The following is a 17495-nucleotide window of genomic DNA, read 5'->3' as shown; positions in this document are numbered from 1 at the left end:
AACTGAGAGCTCTTCTGCATGTGAGGATTCAGAGAAAAAAATGGCTTGGTTACAGGGTTTAGGATAGACTGTAGTGGCTATAATCGGGGTTTAGGATAACTGTAGTGGCTGCAATCGAAAATGGAGAACAGGGAATGGAAATACCTGAATTACAGGAGGAACAGAGGGTGAGCAGCAGTAAACAAGTTCATAAAATAAAATGCGGATGCATGTGAGGAGTATGGTATTAATGGAGTGGTAAACGAATGGAGTAACGTCGGGATTCTTTTGAATCAGATGACTATGTATGAAATGTTACACGTCTCAATGGATGACTGCGGAAAATGCGGCTAATAAGGACCGTAACGAAATAGGTCACGTCTCATGAGTACGGGTAATAAATCAAAGTGCAGTCAATCTTGAGTTTAAACTCGAAATAATCATGAGACCGTTGGAGAAATGAATGCAAGGTGTGTGGAGTGATATCGTGGAATAGGAGTGGTTTAATGGAGCCATCGTATCAAATCATTGCACGTAGTAGAACTTTTTATGGTTCGATAACTATGCGCAATTATGACTTGAATTGTTATTTGATAAAGAAATTTGCTCATACCTTTGGAAACTTTGTCATTTCTTGCTCAAGGCTTCTAACCAATTGCTCTTCCTTGATGTCTTGGAGATGCCCCATGTCTTTAGCTCAATTAAACCTGCATTTCATGATTATTTCACTAACAGTTGACTGTAAATTTGAAAAACAGAGTGATGGTGGCTGCGGAAATCGTTTCTGGCTGCGGAAACTGTTTCTGGTTGCGGAAACTGAGACAACACCCACTTAGCTGAACAAAGATAGTTAGAGAAGAACTAACTGAATGAAAATAGTTCTGAAAGGGGCTTTTATTGATGAAATGAAATGTAATGAGTGGAATGGAGTGAAAATGAAGTGGATTGAAGTGAAATGGAAATGAGAATGAGATTGAGATGGAGTAAAAATGGCAAATGAACTGGAGTGAAGATGGAAAAAGAAAGAGAGAAGATTTTTTTTTGGAAAATATAGAGTGTGAGGTGTCCCTGATTTTCACTCTACATTTTCTGTATAAGACCGCCAATCTATGATTGGTTTTCAAGATTATACGATTTTTTTTTTCACTGAAAGAAACAAAGGCTAGGCTGATGGGGGAGAAGAATTCTTCTCCATTAGCCTTATTGCAGAATTCTCTTGAAACATATTGTCAAATTCCTCTTTTGAGAGTGGCTTATGATAAATTTTCAATCAGTGGCCATTCACAATGAGAGGAGTTTGAAATTCATCAATGGTCTTGATTCTTACCGCTCCATCGCTAAAGACTTTGTCAATTTCATATGGCCCAAGCCAATGAGTCTGAAATTTACCTTTGATATCTTTAAACTTGGAATCAAACAGTAGCACCCAATCTCCCTCTTGAAACTTTCTCTCTTTGATGTATCTATCATGCCACTTTGCTCTTTGACGCTGAATTAGATCAGTTCTTAAAATTGCTTCTTGCCTGATCTCATCTAGCTCATTCCGCTGCTCCATTATGTGTTTTTGGGCTTCTGATAGATTCATCCCCAAATGGACTACCATCTTGAAAGTCTTGACTTGAAACTCAATGGGGAGCAGGACCTCTTTCCCATAAACAAGTTCATAGGGAGAATGTCCTGTTGTGTTCCTCCATGTAGTTCTGTAGGCCCATAAGGCTTCAGAAAGCATTTCTGCCCAATCTCTTCTGTGTAGATGAATAGTTTTGGTGATGATGTTCTCAAGAACTTTGTTTGTAGACTCCACTTGGCCATTTGCTTGTAGATGGTAAGGAGTAGATTTTATGTTCTTGATTTTGTATTCTTCCATCAGCTTCTCCATCAAGTTAGATGTAAATTGACTTCCCTGATCTGTCACAATTTCTCTTGGGACACCAAAACGAGTAAAAATATCCTCAAAAAGAAATTGAACAACTGAATTTTCAGTGGCAGAAGGCAATGCTTTGGCTTCTACCCATTTAGTGACATAATCAGTGCATACCAATATATACTTCTTTTGTCTAGATGGTGGATTAATGGGTGCAATGAAATCTAAAGCCCATTTTTCAAAGGGTTCGATGAGTACCTGTGGCTGTAATGGCATTTCATTTGAAAGAGTCGGTCTCCCAATTCTTTGGCAACTATCACACCTTCTGACATATTGTTTTGCATCTTTGAAGAGGGAAGGCCAATAATATCCTAAATAAAGGATTTTATAGGCCGTCCTTTTGTCAGCAAAGTGCCCACCGCATGGTTCATCATGACATGCCTTAAGGATGTCAGGCATTTCATCTTCCCGAACACATCTTCTCATCACACAATCTAGCCCTGTTTTAAATAATTCATTAGAAATCCATGAATAATTCGAACTCTCCTGAATAATTCTTATCTTTTCATTAGGAAATAAATGTGGAGGTAGCTTCCCTATAACCAAATAGTTAGAAACATTTGCATACCAAGGAGTCTTAGTAGTTACTGCAAACAAATATTCATCTAGAAACTTATTCTCTACAGGAGAATCTTCGTTAGTATTTTGGATTCTAGACAAGAAATCAGCTACTGTATTTTGTTTCCCTGGTCTATCCAACACAGTAATATTGAATTCTTGTAAAAGTAAAAGCCATATTGTAACTTGGCCATTAGTAACAGGTTTTTTCATTAGATATATAATTGCAGAATGATCAGTATGGACAAACGTTTCATAGCATGTTATATAATGTCTAAACTTATTGATTGCATGAACAATAGCTAAGAACTCTTTTTCAGTCACAGTATAGTTTAACTCGGTGGGAGTCAAATTTTTACTGGTGTAGTAAATGGCATAAGGAACTAAATCCTTTTGACCCAACACAGCTCCTAGAGCTATATCTGAAGCATCTGTAGAAATATGGAAAGGAAGTTTCCAATTTGGCCCTCTCAAAATGGGTGCTTCAGATATTCTTGTTTTCAAAGTTCCAAATGCAGATTGACAATCAGGTTCCCATTTAAATTCACAGTACTTTGTGAGTAATTTGAAGAGTGGAGATGCTATCTTGGTAAAGTTTTCGAGAAATCTTCTATAATATCCAGTAAATCCAAGAAAACTTCTAATATCGTTTTGACAATTTGGAATAGGCAACTTGGAGATGACTTCAAATTTTGATCTATCTACTTTAATTCCATCCCCTGAAATATGATGTCCTAAAACAATCCCTTCAGTAAACATCATAAAACATTTTTCATGACTTAATGAAAGGTTTGTTTCTTTACATCTTATAAGGACTTTTTCCAAATTCTCTAATGTCTCTTCAAATGAATCACCATAAACTGTAAAGTCATCCATATAAACCTCTACACAATCATGGATTAGATCAGAAAAGATTCCTAGTACCGCCCTTTGAAATGTTGCAGGTGCATTACATAATCCAAAAGGAAGTACTCGGTAAGCAAAAGTTCCCCATGGACAGGTAAATGTGGTCTTGTCCTGATCTTCAGGTGCTACCTAAATCTGATTATAGCCATTAAAACCATCCAAAAATGAAAAATACTTTTTGCCTGCTAAGGTATCTAATACCTGATTGATAAAGGGTAAAGGAAAGTGATCCTTCAAAGTTTCTTTGTTCAATTCCCTGTAATCAATGCAAACCCTCCATTTACCATTCTTTTTAGGTACTATAACCAAAGGAGAAACCCATCAGCTATCTGAAATTGGATAAATGAAGTTTACATTGAGTAGTTTTTGGAGCTCTTCTTTCACTATCTCCCTAAGGTTTGGATTCATCCTTCTCTGAGGTTGTCTGATTGGTCTACGGTTTTCCTCAATGTAGATGTGATGAATGCAAGTCTTAGGGTCAATACCTTTCATATCAGTATATTCCCATGCAAATGCAGTAGAATGTTTTTGCAAGATTTTGGTTAGTTCTTCCTGTTGTGATCTTTCCAATTTTTTGTTGATATTCAATGTTTTTCCTAGAAAGATCTCAATGGCGGAACTACCAAACTCTTCCATAGAGAAAAGAGACATTTGTCTAGATGATAAATACTCAATGTTGGAATCTAACTGAAATTGTGTGTGGTCATATTCTCAAGATGTTTCAAAATTTTCTAATGTGTTCAAAATTTGACCATCTTCACTAACTTCAGAAATGGTAAAGATAGGTTGTATAGTATCTTCATCATCAATCCACTCATTATCTCCTATTTCTGAAATTGCTTTTGCTGGAGGATACAGATTGAATTTCTTTTTCGAATTACCATAAGAAATATACATATCCCCTGACCTACAACTGATAAAAGCATCAGCTGTGGCTAGCCAAGGTCTTCCTAAGATGAGAGGATGTCCTCCTAAATTACTCTTGGGAGTTAAAATCATGAAATCCACTGGATATTACCAAGAGTCTAAGGAGACTGAAATGTCTTCTAATACACCATCTGGTTTAATAATTGATCGATCTGCAAGTTGCAGTAAAGTGGGTGTAAAAAGAAGATTAGGAAGTTTCAGCTGTTCCATAGTCTGTCTACTCATAATGTTGATAGCAGCCCCTAAATCAATCAAAGTATTTGGAATTTCTACCCCATTGATATGTGTTTTGACAATTGGACTACCGGGATCTATATACTTCTGCATAGTAATTTTTCCCATCATGATATCTGCAATTTTTCCTACTAGGTGGATTCTTCTTGTATCTCTTGATTTCCTTCCTAGTCTTTTAAGACTCAACTCCTTTATTCTTTTTTCTAGAATAGGAATCTCTTTAATGCCTTGTAACAAGGGGATCTTGGAACAGACATTCTTCAATTCATCTAGAAAATCATATTCACGCAACAAGATTTGTTTTTCCACTCCTTTGTCAATTTGTAATCTTTCAAGAAAAGGAGGTGTGGATAAAGATGCAGGTTGCTCAACTGTGGGGGTTGACTCTTTTTATTTTTCTTTTTGAGTGCTTGGGTTTTGAAGAGATGCTTCAAAACCCTTATTGGCTTCGAGAGAATCTTCCTCAGAAATGCTTTGCTTTTGAGCATCTATAGAAGGCTTATCTAAAACTCTACCAGATCTGAGTTGTACATCATTGAGATGAACAATCATATAGGTAGGAAATTGTTGACCTTCTACCATTTAAGCATTTTGAGGGTTTTTATTATTGGGGTTTGGAAATGGCTGGGAAGGAAGTTGATTTGACTTATGTTGGAACGGAAGCAAGAGTTGAGAATTAGGATTCTGTTGAGAAGGTTGTTGTTGTTGTGGAAATGGCAATGATAATTGTGGATTTTGATTTGGAAGTTGTGGAGCTTGTTGATTTTGAAAAGATGGAGGATATTGATAAAATTGAGCAAATATCCCATAAGGATTTTGCGTACCTTGTACCCATGATTGAAAAGGATTTTGAGGTTGGGACCAAGGTTGTTGCCAAGGATTCCAATTTGGTGGGGGTTGAAAGTTCATAGAGTTGTTAAACCCTTGATTTTGTTGCCCCTGCCAAGGTCTCCTTGCAACAAAACAGAGAGACTCAATTGTATTTGGATCTTCTTGAAAGACAGCTTTGAGCCCAGGAATTGAAGGACAATCCTTGGTCTCATGATTCTCTGAACAAATCACACATGTTTCTACAACTTTTGCATCCAAGGGACATTCCCTTAGAGCATGTTTCTTTCTGCATTTTGGGCAAAAGATGGCCAAAGCCTCAGCTTCTGCTTTCTGCTTGTTGTGTATCTTAAGGGTGTCTAGTTGCTCACTAAGACTCCCTAAGATATCAGTTTTTAATTCATCAAGCATGTTGCCAATCTCAGCCCTACTTACTGATCCAGTTGCAGATTTGTTTGCTCTAATGAGAGAAGGATCTCTAGGCCCTTTTCCAGTTTTAGATTTTCCCCTTGAGAGATGGACACACAGCTCTGCTATATCATGAAGTGGAAGTTGAGATATGTCTCCTTTTCCCATCATGTTCAAAATATCTATCCATTCATCTCTAATGGCTTTCAATAGAAGGGCTTTCAAGGTTTCCTCATCTAAGTTACTCATTTTTGCTCTTTTCAGATTGTATTGGAATCTTTCAAGTAAATCCTCCAAGTTTTCATCTTCTCTTTGTACCATTTTAAATACTTCATCCTTGTGGTTGGTAGGCATACAATAATCCATGTATCTATCCAAAAATGTTTGTTTCATATCATTCCAAGTCCTAATGGATTGAGTGAGTAATCCCATGAACCATTTCAAAGCAGCTCCTTTCAATGTTGAAGGAAACAGTTTGAGTTTTTGAGAGTCTTCTAGATAATCATAGGTTCGACACACGACCTCAAACTCAAATAGAAATGTTTCAGGATCTTCATTTCTTAACCCATGAAAGTTTGGGAGGACAGATGGTGAAATATTTTTCATTGTTGCTTGAGAATCCTCATCGACTATAGGAAATCCAAATGAGTTATCTCCATCCCTATTTTCCCCATTGTTACCTCTACATCCTCCATTATTTCCTCCTCCTCCTCTTCCTCTACCAAATCTGTTAACTCCCTCTTTTGTCATGGTAGTTTTCTCAGAGATTTCAGAGTCCTCTAGTTCCTCTACTAATGGTGAACGAGGAGGAATTTCTCCCTCTTCTTCCTCAGATGATTCTACTTCTTCAATTACAATGTGTCTCCTTGTAGAAGAAAAGAAAGGATCTTTTCCTAATTCAGATTCGATGGATGGTGAGGAAGAGTCTCCTAACTCAAATACTGCCTCTTGAATTCCAGGAATCCTAGGGCTAGGAGTGTAGGTTGGAGATGATGGAGGTGTCTCCTGTCTATTCCTTGAGGTAGATGGAGTTGTGAAAATCGAACTCTTGGCCCTCGCTAAAAACCTTCCCCTAGAATCTCTTGCTCTATGCATGTCATTTTTTTATTTTTCTTCAAGTCGGGCTAATAATTCTCTTTTTGATCTTCCAGGTCACTCTAGGTGCAAGAAGAGAGCATACTCAAGAAACTATTAAACCAATAACTTTCTCCTTTCTGATCCTCCAGATCACAGCAGGTGCAAGAGGAGAGCATACTTTGAGAAATTATCAATTTTTACCTTCCTTGAAATTTTCTTGTTTTTTTTTTAAAGAAATTGGCTACCTAATTTCACTTCTCCGGCAATGGTGCCTAAATGTTTGGTCAATTTAGTGTGTCCTAAATTTCTATTTAAAATGTCAATCCGAGATTCGTAAACTGATGAACTGAAGTTTATTGTATGTACAAGATAACCATTTTCTTAGTCTTTTGTCATTTTTGAGTTTTTTAGTTGGTTTTTGGGTTTATCTTCTATGGATTCCCTAGTGTGTGATGGCGAAATTGAAAGTTAAGTATGGATGGCAATGGTGATTTCTACAGTGATCTTCAAAAAGTTTTCAAAAAGAAAGTTTCAAACTGACCAAACTGACTGTAATGAAATCAATTCTTAAAAGGAAGTAAATGTATCAAACAGTGAACTAATGACAATGGCCCAGTATCCTTACTGCTGTATGAAAAAGAAAGTAAAAACTGAACTTAAAGCAACTCAAAGACTGAAAGCAAAGCAACTAATTCACACTACTTCAACCTTTCTGATCCTTTACCCTTCAACACAATCTTCCTCATGGGAAGCGATCATGAACAAGTTAAGCAATATGATATCTAAATTGTAGGAAATTAAATTGCATAAAGGAAACTAATCACACTACTTCAACCCTTCTAATCCTTTACCCTTCAACTCAATCTGCCTTATGGGAAGCAATCATGAACAAGTTTAAGCAATATGATATCTAAATTGCAAGAAAGCAAACTAAATCATACTACAGTAAGTAATATTCTGATTTCTTACAAATAGAGTCACTTGACTATAGAAAGGAAATCATAAACAGATGAGTAATGTGATGTCTAAGTAACAGAAAAGTAAATAAGCAAAAACAAAACTTGAAAGAAATGACAGTGCTGGAATTAAACTTAGGAAATGAAAATCAGCAGAAAGGACAAGATGATCTCATGTCAGTAGGTATCAAAAGGATGAAAACTTGCCCGGGCTGCCTAAGAAAACCTGTAGAAAAGCACTGATCAGCTGACAACTATAAGAAAACATAAATGAAAATGTAAACAGTAGTGAACTAAAAACATCAAAACAGCATGTTATATACAAGCTAATAATTATGAAAGCAAAAACATAATAATATCAAATGAGAACTATACAGAACTTTGGTGCACAGGGGCCCTCTGCCACCTTAGCCAGTCAACAAACAGTCACAAAAACGAGCTCAGGAAAGTAGTCTTCTCATGTATCAAAGCAACAACAAAACACGTAAAACAGAGTACAGTGGGGTGATAACAACAGTCAAAATTACATCTCAAAATATTTTTCTTTTTACACAGCATTTATCAACACGTTATTTATAATGAAAAGTGTTGTAACTAACTCCTAAATCCTATGCTGTTAACTGCGTTGCCAGAGACACGTAGATCTCCTCAGCCCGAGATCTAGCGCAATGGTCATCATGTCCATTAAATCCTTGAAGTGGTAGCTACTGGATTCAGGTTACGGGGTTGATCTACAGGTGTGCCGATATCTCCGTGAGCTGAGGATTGTGCCACGTAAACCTTCACGTGCTCAAAACAGAGACGTGCCACCGCTAAATTCCTTGGTTGGCTTTGCCTTTGACCCTTGTTGACTGTGACCGTTTATGGATGATTTGGTTGATCTGAAGGGACACGTTCCATGTACACATCACCTGTAGCTTGCCCATGTGGCTCGTTTCTTCATAGGACACCTGTAGCATAGCCTTTAACAAAATGGCTGCGGAAACTTGTGCTGGCTGTGGAAACTAACAAGTTTCCGCAGCTGCCTGAACAAAAATCTAAACCAAAAAACAGTCATAAGCATAGTTAGAAAACCATGTCAGAAGCTCTTTTTAGACTATAATGCAATGATTTAACAGCTTGGTGGATGAAGTAAGTGGAAAAAGAAGGCTGAGAGGGTGTATAGGAAGGTGCAGGTTTGAGGCTTAACAATTATCCCCGATCCAAGTGAATGAGGCTCTTTTCCTCACGATTCTACTCTTCTCTTTTGAGGATAGATGCGGAGGTAACTGTGTTGAGACCAGGTAGTTTTCTATATCAGAAAACCATGGAGAGAGTACTGAGATAGAAAAAAGATGTTCATCTGGCATCTGGTCATCCACTGTTCCATCTTCACCTGCAGGTAAATCCAGTCTAGACAAGAAGTCAGCAACAACATTTTCTTTACCTGGTTTGTCAACGATAGTCAAATCAAACTGCTGCAACAAAAGTAACCATCTAATAATACGAGCATTCACATCAGGTTTATTCATTAAATATCTAATTGCAACATGATCAGTATGTACAAATGTTTGATAGCCAGTGATGTAGTGTCGAAACTTGTTCAGGGCATGGACCATGACGAAGAACTCTTTCTCAGTTACAGTATAATTCATTTCTGCCTTGGATAAGTTTTTGCTGACAAAGTATATGGAATATGGGAGTTTTTGTTCAACCTGTCCTAAGGCTACCCCTATGGCTTTATTCGAGGCATCGGTGTGGATGTGGAAACGTAGGACCCAGTTTGGACCTCTCAAGATCGAGGTGGACACCAACTTATCCTTTAATTCATTCAAATCCCTCTGACAGTCGTCGTCCATTTGAACTCAACATCTTTTGCTAAGAGGCCAAACAATGGCGAGGCTAGCTTACTGACGTTTTTAATGAATCTTCTATAATATCCTGCTAAGCCTAAGAAACTCCGAACATCTCTTACCTTCTGAGGAGGTGGAACATTTTTGATGAGAGAAATTTTATTAGGATCCACCTGTAATCCTTGGAAAGAAATGGTATGTCCTAGCACGGTCCCTTTAGTCATCAGGAATTCACATTTTTCAGGACTAAGGGACAGGTTCATCTCAATGCACTTGGTTAGAACTTTTCCCAGATTGGACAATGCTTCGTGGAAGTTGGACCCATAAGGAGTGAAGTCATCCATATAGATTTCCACTGAATCATGGACCAGCTCAGAAAATATGCTCAATACTGCTCTTTGGAAGGTGGCAGGAGCATTGCATAGCTAAAAGGGAAGGCCTCGGTAAGCAAAGGTACCCCAAGGACAAGTGAAGGTGGTCTTATCTTGGTCCTGGGCTGATTTGGATTTGGTTATACCCACTGAACCCATCTAGGAAAGAGAAAAACTTCTTTCTTGCCAGTCCATCCAACACTTGATCTATGAAAGGGAGAGGGAAGTGTTCTTTCTTGGTGGCTTTGTTTAGTTCTCTGTAGTCCACACAGATTCTCCACTTCCCATTTTTCTTGGGTACCAACACCAGAGGGGAAACCCACTCACTGTCCGAGATGGGGTAGATGAATCCTGCATCCAACAATTTTTGCAATTCTTCTTTGACAATGTCCTTAAGGGCTGGATTCATTCTCCTCTGAGGTTGCCTAACCGGTTTACAATCTTCTTTAATGTAGATGTGATGGGTACAGACCGAAGGATGGAATCCTTTCATCTCCTTATAGCTCCAAGCAAAAGCATCTAGATGACTGGCCAGCAGGCTATACAGAGCCTTTTCCTGGGAAGGAGATAGCAAGGAGCTGATCTTTAACATTCTCTCGGGGCCAAACTCCACATTTTTAACTCTGGGAGAGGTTGGATCAGTCACATAGAGGTCTACTAAGGTGCTGGCTTGAGTATCCTCCACAAATTTCTCTAAGGACAATGCACTGGGAGGCGGATTCTGAATCAAGGTCTCAATCAAATCATACTCGGTTTGAGGACCCCCACTCGTGGTTTCTAAGGCGCACAAGAGTGCAGAGTATACCTCATCCTCTTCTCCTTCTTCCACCCAAAGTGGTAAGTCATGCTCTATTAGAGGTTGGGCAGGAGGGTATAGGACTAGCTGCTTGGACATAGGACCATTTTTGATGGTCATGTTTCCTGCTTGGCAGCTTATGTAAGCATCCACAGTGGCTAACCAAGGCCTTCCCAAAATAAGGGGGTATCCAGTAAGCTTTGCCTTTGGTTGAAGGACCAAGAAGTCCGCATGATACTCCCAAGAGTCAACAGAGACCAAGACATCCTCCACAATCCCTTCGGGAGTCACGGTGGAGCGATCTGCCAACTGCAGGTTTGTCGAGGTCTTTCTTAAGGAACCTTGAAGGTTGAGTTTGAGCATGGTGTCCCTAGTCATCACATTAATGGCAGCCCCTAAATCAATCAAGGTGTGGGGTATGATGGTGCCATTGATGTGGACATCAACTATAGGACTCCCAGGATCCAGATACTTTGGACAGATTACTTGCCCCAACATAAGATCAAACAGTTGTCCTACGACATTGATAGTTGAGGCATCTCTTTCTCGCCTGCCTGGGTGCCCAAAACACTTTTCCTTAACCAATTTATTGTATATCGGTACATCTTTGGTGGCTTGGAGAAGTGGTATTCTCACACACAACTATTTGAGTTCTCCCATAAGCTCATTCTCTTCTGGGTCGGGTTGTGTGGTTACTATTAGTCTCTCAAGAAAGGGTGGAATGGATTTGGGTTCACTTTCCTGTTTATCTTCCTCGTCCTCTAGGGGAGGAGGTTGATGATCCGGAAGAGTCTTCCCGGATCGCAGGTTGATCTCCTGGATTTCCATAGCATAGGTAGGGCATGTTGTTTCCCTAGTATATACCTACTGGGCCTATCGGTTGTTGGGGTTCGGGTTCGGTTGAGCAGGCATTTGGGGTTGTCTTGGAGGAGCAGGAGGTAATGGTTGTGGTTGAGCAGGTGGTGGAGGAAAAATGGCGGGAGGAGTGTTGTATTGGGGTCTCCATCCCAGTTGAGGTGCATTCCACTGAGGCTGTGGCTGGACATGTGAGTGAAACGAATGAGTAGTGGGTTGAGTATGGTATTGAGGTGGGTAAGACCATGGAGGAGGTACAGACCAGGAAGGATGAGTGGAGGGACCCCAAGAAGGCATAGGAGCAGATTGGTTGGGGCTATAATAAGCTTGGGATGTCCCTTGCATCCCCTGCTGGTAAGGTCTAGGTCCATGCGGCCTCCTTTGGTTGAGGAAGTAGAGAGTTTCAATGGGTGCCTCAGTCCCTTGGTATATGGCCTTAAATCCAGGTAAGGTTTGGCATTGGTTTGTAGGGTGGTCCTCCTCACAAACGAAACATACCTCTACTGATTGTAATGGACACTCGTTCTTATGGTGCCTCCTCGTACACCTGGGACAGAAGATGGCCAAAGCCCTCTCAGCTTCCTCTTTCTTTGCTGGATTTGGAAGGTATCTAGTTGCATGGCAATGGTCTGTCTCACCTCACTTTTGAGGTCCTCTAGCTGATTAGCAAACTCATGCTTGGAGAAAGTAGTACTAGCTGAAAGTGGGTTTCCCCTACCTCTTTTCCTGGCTGCCCTAGAGTGGTTTGTAAACACAGTCTTTATATCCTCATAAGGTAGTTGGTAAATATCTCCTCCAGCTAGCATGTGAAGGGTATCTAGAAGATCTTCAAGGAATCGTCAGAGTAGGACCATCTTTAGAGATTCGGGGTCAAGTGTGCACCTGGCCCGTTTATAGCTAAGCTGGAACCTTTCCTCGTAATCTTCTAAAGACTCATCGTTTCCCATGGTCATTCAAAAGATTTCTCCCTTGGCTTCCTTAGACCTATAGTAGTCCCAGTATTTGGTATTGAAAGCTTGCTGCATCTGAGCCCAAGTGGTGATATTGTTTCCAGGTAACCCCATGAACCAGCGTAATGTTGCATCCTTGAGGGTAGAGGGAAAGAGTTTCAATTTTTGCTCATATTTTGTATAGTCATAAGTTCAACAAAGGACAACAAACTCAAACAGGAAGGTATCAGGGTCTTTAGTAGTCAATCCATGGAAGTGAGGTAAAGTGGAGGGGCTTTTGTTTTTCATTTTCATGTCTCCATTGGTCTCTTGGATGGGAAAGGCACCTTCTATTCTCTCATCTTCTCTTCTATCGTTTCAGTTTTCAGCCATGGCTTCAGATGGAGTGTTCTCTAACTCTTCTTCTATTATAGGATCTTCGTATATCTTAGGAGGCTCACCTATAGGTTCTTCTGGATCACTATCACCAAAGAAGAGAGAAGGGTGACTTAGTGAAGTGGTGGGGGTGTTGGGTAAGAATTTTCCGGTTTTATCTATGTTCCTACGAGGCATGAAATGGAAAGACTTTTGATTTCTTTTGTTTTTTTTCTTCTGGTACCTGCAAAACTAAAATAGATTGAACTACAACTAATCTATCTTACTGAAATGGAAATGTGGAATTGAAATGAAAGCATGAAAGGACTAATCTATTTTGCTCAAAAGAAATTGCAGGAATGAAATGCTAGTCTACGCTTGCTGAATTGAAATGCTAATCTACGCTTGCAGAATTGAAATTGAATTATTGAAATGCTAATCTATGAAAGCGGGGAATATCTACTTTACTTTCGCGGAAATGAAATTGCAGAATGGAGATGAAATAAAATATTTAGCAGAAGGCGAGAGTAGGAAAATAGAAGAAAAGCAACAATCACCAATACTCTGACACTTCCTCGGCAATGGCGCCAAAAAGATGGTGGGCTCCAGTATTGTAGCAATAATGCTGCAACTCCTGGGACTCGTCTTTACTTTTATCAACCCGGTAGTTCGTAACAAACTTGGAAGCGACGGTGTTGTATGCACAAGTACTAGCTCTTGCCGCAACTGCCACTTGGTCAGCTGGCACAAGTCCACTAGGAGCTTAAGCCAACTTCTATGAGCTCTTAGAAGAAGCTTTTTAATTGATGGATGAAAGCTAACTCGAAGGAAGCTAATATATTTGCGAAAAGAGATTGAAAAACTGAAGGAAAACGCAAACCCTAGTGAACCCTAGTTCTACCAGCTAATCCTACTGTTGCAAAGGAGAGAATGAAAACTTCTGAAAGAGATGCCATTACTTCTATGAAGGTAAAATACATGTGTCTAGGCTACCTCTACCTGAAGAAAACAACTTTTTGTATTTTTTAGTAAGCTATTACAATTATCATGCATGTGCTTTTAACTGGCGTTTTACTGTGTTGGGGTGGATCAAGGAGGATAAATTCTTAGAAAAGGTTGGGAAGGTTCAGAGAGGGTCTAAGGAGTCCCTAACACCCTTCAGAAGAGTTTCACAAAGTTTGGCTATCAAGAAACCTCATTTGTGAGCTTCTACAGGAAGTTTGCAGGGGTTCTACAGGATGTTCAGAGATTTCTACAGGATGTTCAGAAATTTCTACAGGATGTTTATAAAGTGGATTTTAGAGGATGGGTGAGTGAGGGAAGATGCATGAATGGATAGGGAGGTAGGATAGGGTCCTGAAATGACCCAGGGACTGATGAATGGAGTGGTGAGAGGGTGTAGAAGGCTGACTTGGCTTAAAGAAGGCTAAGATAATGGAGGAGCAAGAAGGTAGGGTTACGTGGGCAGAAGAGCAGGTGTGAGATGAGGAACCTAACTAGGAGATGGAGCAGCTAGCTTGGACAAAGCTTAGGTGAATGAGAGAGTGGCAAAGATGCCCTGCACGGTGTACATTTAATCGAATCAACAAAGTCCTGCACACAATCAAAGTCTTAGCTAATCTACTCTAATTGTCAATGAAAGAAATGAACAACAGCTTTATTTGTAAAGAGAACCATGTACATCACTTAATCAAAGAAACATTTTAGAGATTTGAACTCATATATATAACTTCCACAAATGAAAACAGTACACCAAGGATTGCATGGTCAAGCAAACTAGTGTTTTTGTTGGGGCAGCATCGTTTCTGCAATTCCAGCCCCTAATCCAATAAGGATGAGGTGAAACTGAGAGTATTGTCAACACTTTTCATGGATCTTTATCTGTTATTATCCTACCAATCTATTCTAAACACCTGAAGCAATTCTATTCATAACCAATGACCTATTTAACCAACACAACTAAATCTGCTCAACAAAAACACGTTTCAAATGCATAAAAGGAAAATCACGATGCATAAAGAAAAGGTAACAGTAAAAAGAAGGAGGCCTAGGCTCTCAGGTTGGGCCCAACCCTGAGAGCTATGGCTCCTATAGAGAACTCAGAGTTGGTATAAAATCGAACTGCTTCTTATTATCAAAACATGATCATAAGTCAAGAGTTATGCCAAAAATGGCTACAAGAGAACAAAATGAAGCTAGCAGCACTGTAGTGCAAAGTATGCAAGAGTTTCCAAAAGTCCCTCACGAAGGCTGAGGCCTTAACATTTATACACCACGAGGGCCCTAACTGGCCTCCTAAATCTATGGGACTTGGCTGCCCAAACTGTGAGTAGACGACTTCTTCCAAAATCTGCTTGGTTGCCTTCTAGATCCAGTTTTGGTGGCCTGTGGAGCTTGGAGTTGGGGGTGAAGATCCCGAGGAAGATGCCATAGACAACCCCCCTACGAATCCTCAAGCTTGGCTGTCTTCCATCCCATGATTGCGCGGTTTTGCTCCAACATGTGTCACAAAGACCTGAAATGAGCACGTGTTAGCCACCTAGGAAGAGTGACTACCCTTATTCGTACAAATGACATAAACATACTGAAAAATAATGCATAAGCTATGAAAAATGAAGGATTGAACAAGGATAATTAGACCAAATGAGCCCAACAAGTTACCAAATTTGGGGCTCATCAGTCACCTCTCTACTTGTCAACACATCAGTGTAGCCCTTTTCGCGCAACCGCGACCCTTGTAACAGACCAAATGTATGAGCACACTAGTTGTCGCGTAGCTTCCCCCCAAACTGCTTTATCGTCTTGCCCTCTCTTTCAATTGGCTGGAGTGGTGAGACTTGAGATAAAGCCGCCTTTGACATGGCTTGCGTGTCTTTCAAAAAAATGAATGAAAAGAGAAAAGATTTTTTTTCCATGGCAGGGACCTCAAACCTGCCCACTAATAAAATTATGTGATATTTGTAGGTTTTTAAAGGAAAAAAAGAACTCAGAGTTCAAGGGACAACAAGCCAAGCATTATCCCATTATTCCTCCATTCAATTCATATCTCCCATGCCTACTATGTCTCCATCATCCATCCTCACTTCCAGGCAACAAAACCCAGTTTTTATGCAATTTTTTAACTTCTACATGGTTTCTTGAAGTTACTAGAGGAGTTTTTATCGTACTACAGGATGTCCTGAAACAATACAGGAATTAAATTCCTATTGGAAAATTATGATGCAGGCCTAGTGTAGGTTGAAATAAGGGACCATAAAACTCACCACCTCTCAGCCAACACGAGCTCAAGACCATAACAACCTCTATATCCATCAAAAACCACTCAGGAAAAAAATATTATCTATATATCTATATATATATGTATATATAAAATAGAAAAAGAGAGTCCAAGGACCATGCCATCATTGGCCTCACTCACCTACCACTCCATCTCCTCCATTTCCATCCTTCAACCCCTACATGACCATCCATTCCTCCTCCAAGTGAAAAAAAGCTAAAAAAGGATGAAAAGGGCAGCTACAGGATTTCCTGTAGTAACTACAGGAAATCCTGTAGTAGAATGTGCTCTCACATCAATAATTTCTCCATACATTCTCCTTCAATACCCATGCAAGCAGAGAACTCCAACACATCTTTAGACACTATGAGTCCAATCCAGAGCTCAACAACAGTAGTAGAGACCAAGCACTTGCACACAGCAACAAAGAAGACAACCACATAAATAGGAAGAAATATACAGAAAAGTGACCAAGGAAAATCACATACCTGAACAAAAATAAGCACAACAGAGTGACCCTCCAGCATACATCAACCAAGTGAAGGAAGGCATTTGCATGGCACCTCATCTGAATTCTTCCCTAAGTATGATATCATAAAAGTGTAGGAATATGAAAAAGTTTGATTTTATAAGCTAGATGTGGGCAGTTAACTTGGCCACCCTCAACTTGAAAATAAAAAGTGAACTCCTAGTCAACATGACACGTGACAATATCACATCAAGAAGAATGAGTTGAAAAGGTGGTCGCGTTAAGTTGTGTGAGAGTGGGTGAGGATTACGAGGGGAGGCTGCATGTGTTGGCTTGTATGGACTTGACCCAGGTTCAAAGGTGATTTAGCTAAACAAATCTGGTACTACTGGCCCTTTCGGCAATAGTCCACGGAGCGTGAATTGAGGTCTCACCCAAAGTAGTATTGGATGGTGCTAGAACTAGGTTTTCGCACCCTGGGGATGTCTGATGAGCTTTTGGCAGTCTGTGGTTTGACCTTGCGCGCACGTCACTAGGCGCATCTATTAGTCCCTCACAACCTGTGATGCTACCTTTGCGCAACCTGTTAAGAAATTTACCACATAACATAAATAATTACTTAGATGAATAAATATAAAAATAGCCAGCAACAACCATAAACACATAAACACAAATGTTTATCGGGGAAAACCCCAAATCTAGGAAAAACCCAACCTAATAAGATCTTATTAGCATTGGCCAAAACCCTGGCCAATCCGACCAAGTGAGCCTTCACTGCTCACCTGGAAGTCTTG

The sequence above is a fragment of the Pinus tabuliformis genome, chromosome 6 (assembly GCF_031772625.1).
Source record: "Pinus tabuliformis cultivar Carrire ecotype Pingquan chromosome 6, CPIR1, whole genome shotgun sequence".
Taxonomy (NCBI): Eukaryota; Viridiplantae; Streptophyta; class Pinopsida; order Pinales; family Pinaceae; genus Pinus; species Pinus tabuliformis.
The sequence above is the reverse complement of the archived record's forward strand: the minus strand, read 5'-3'. Positions refer to the sequence as shown.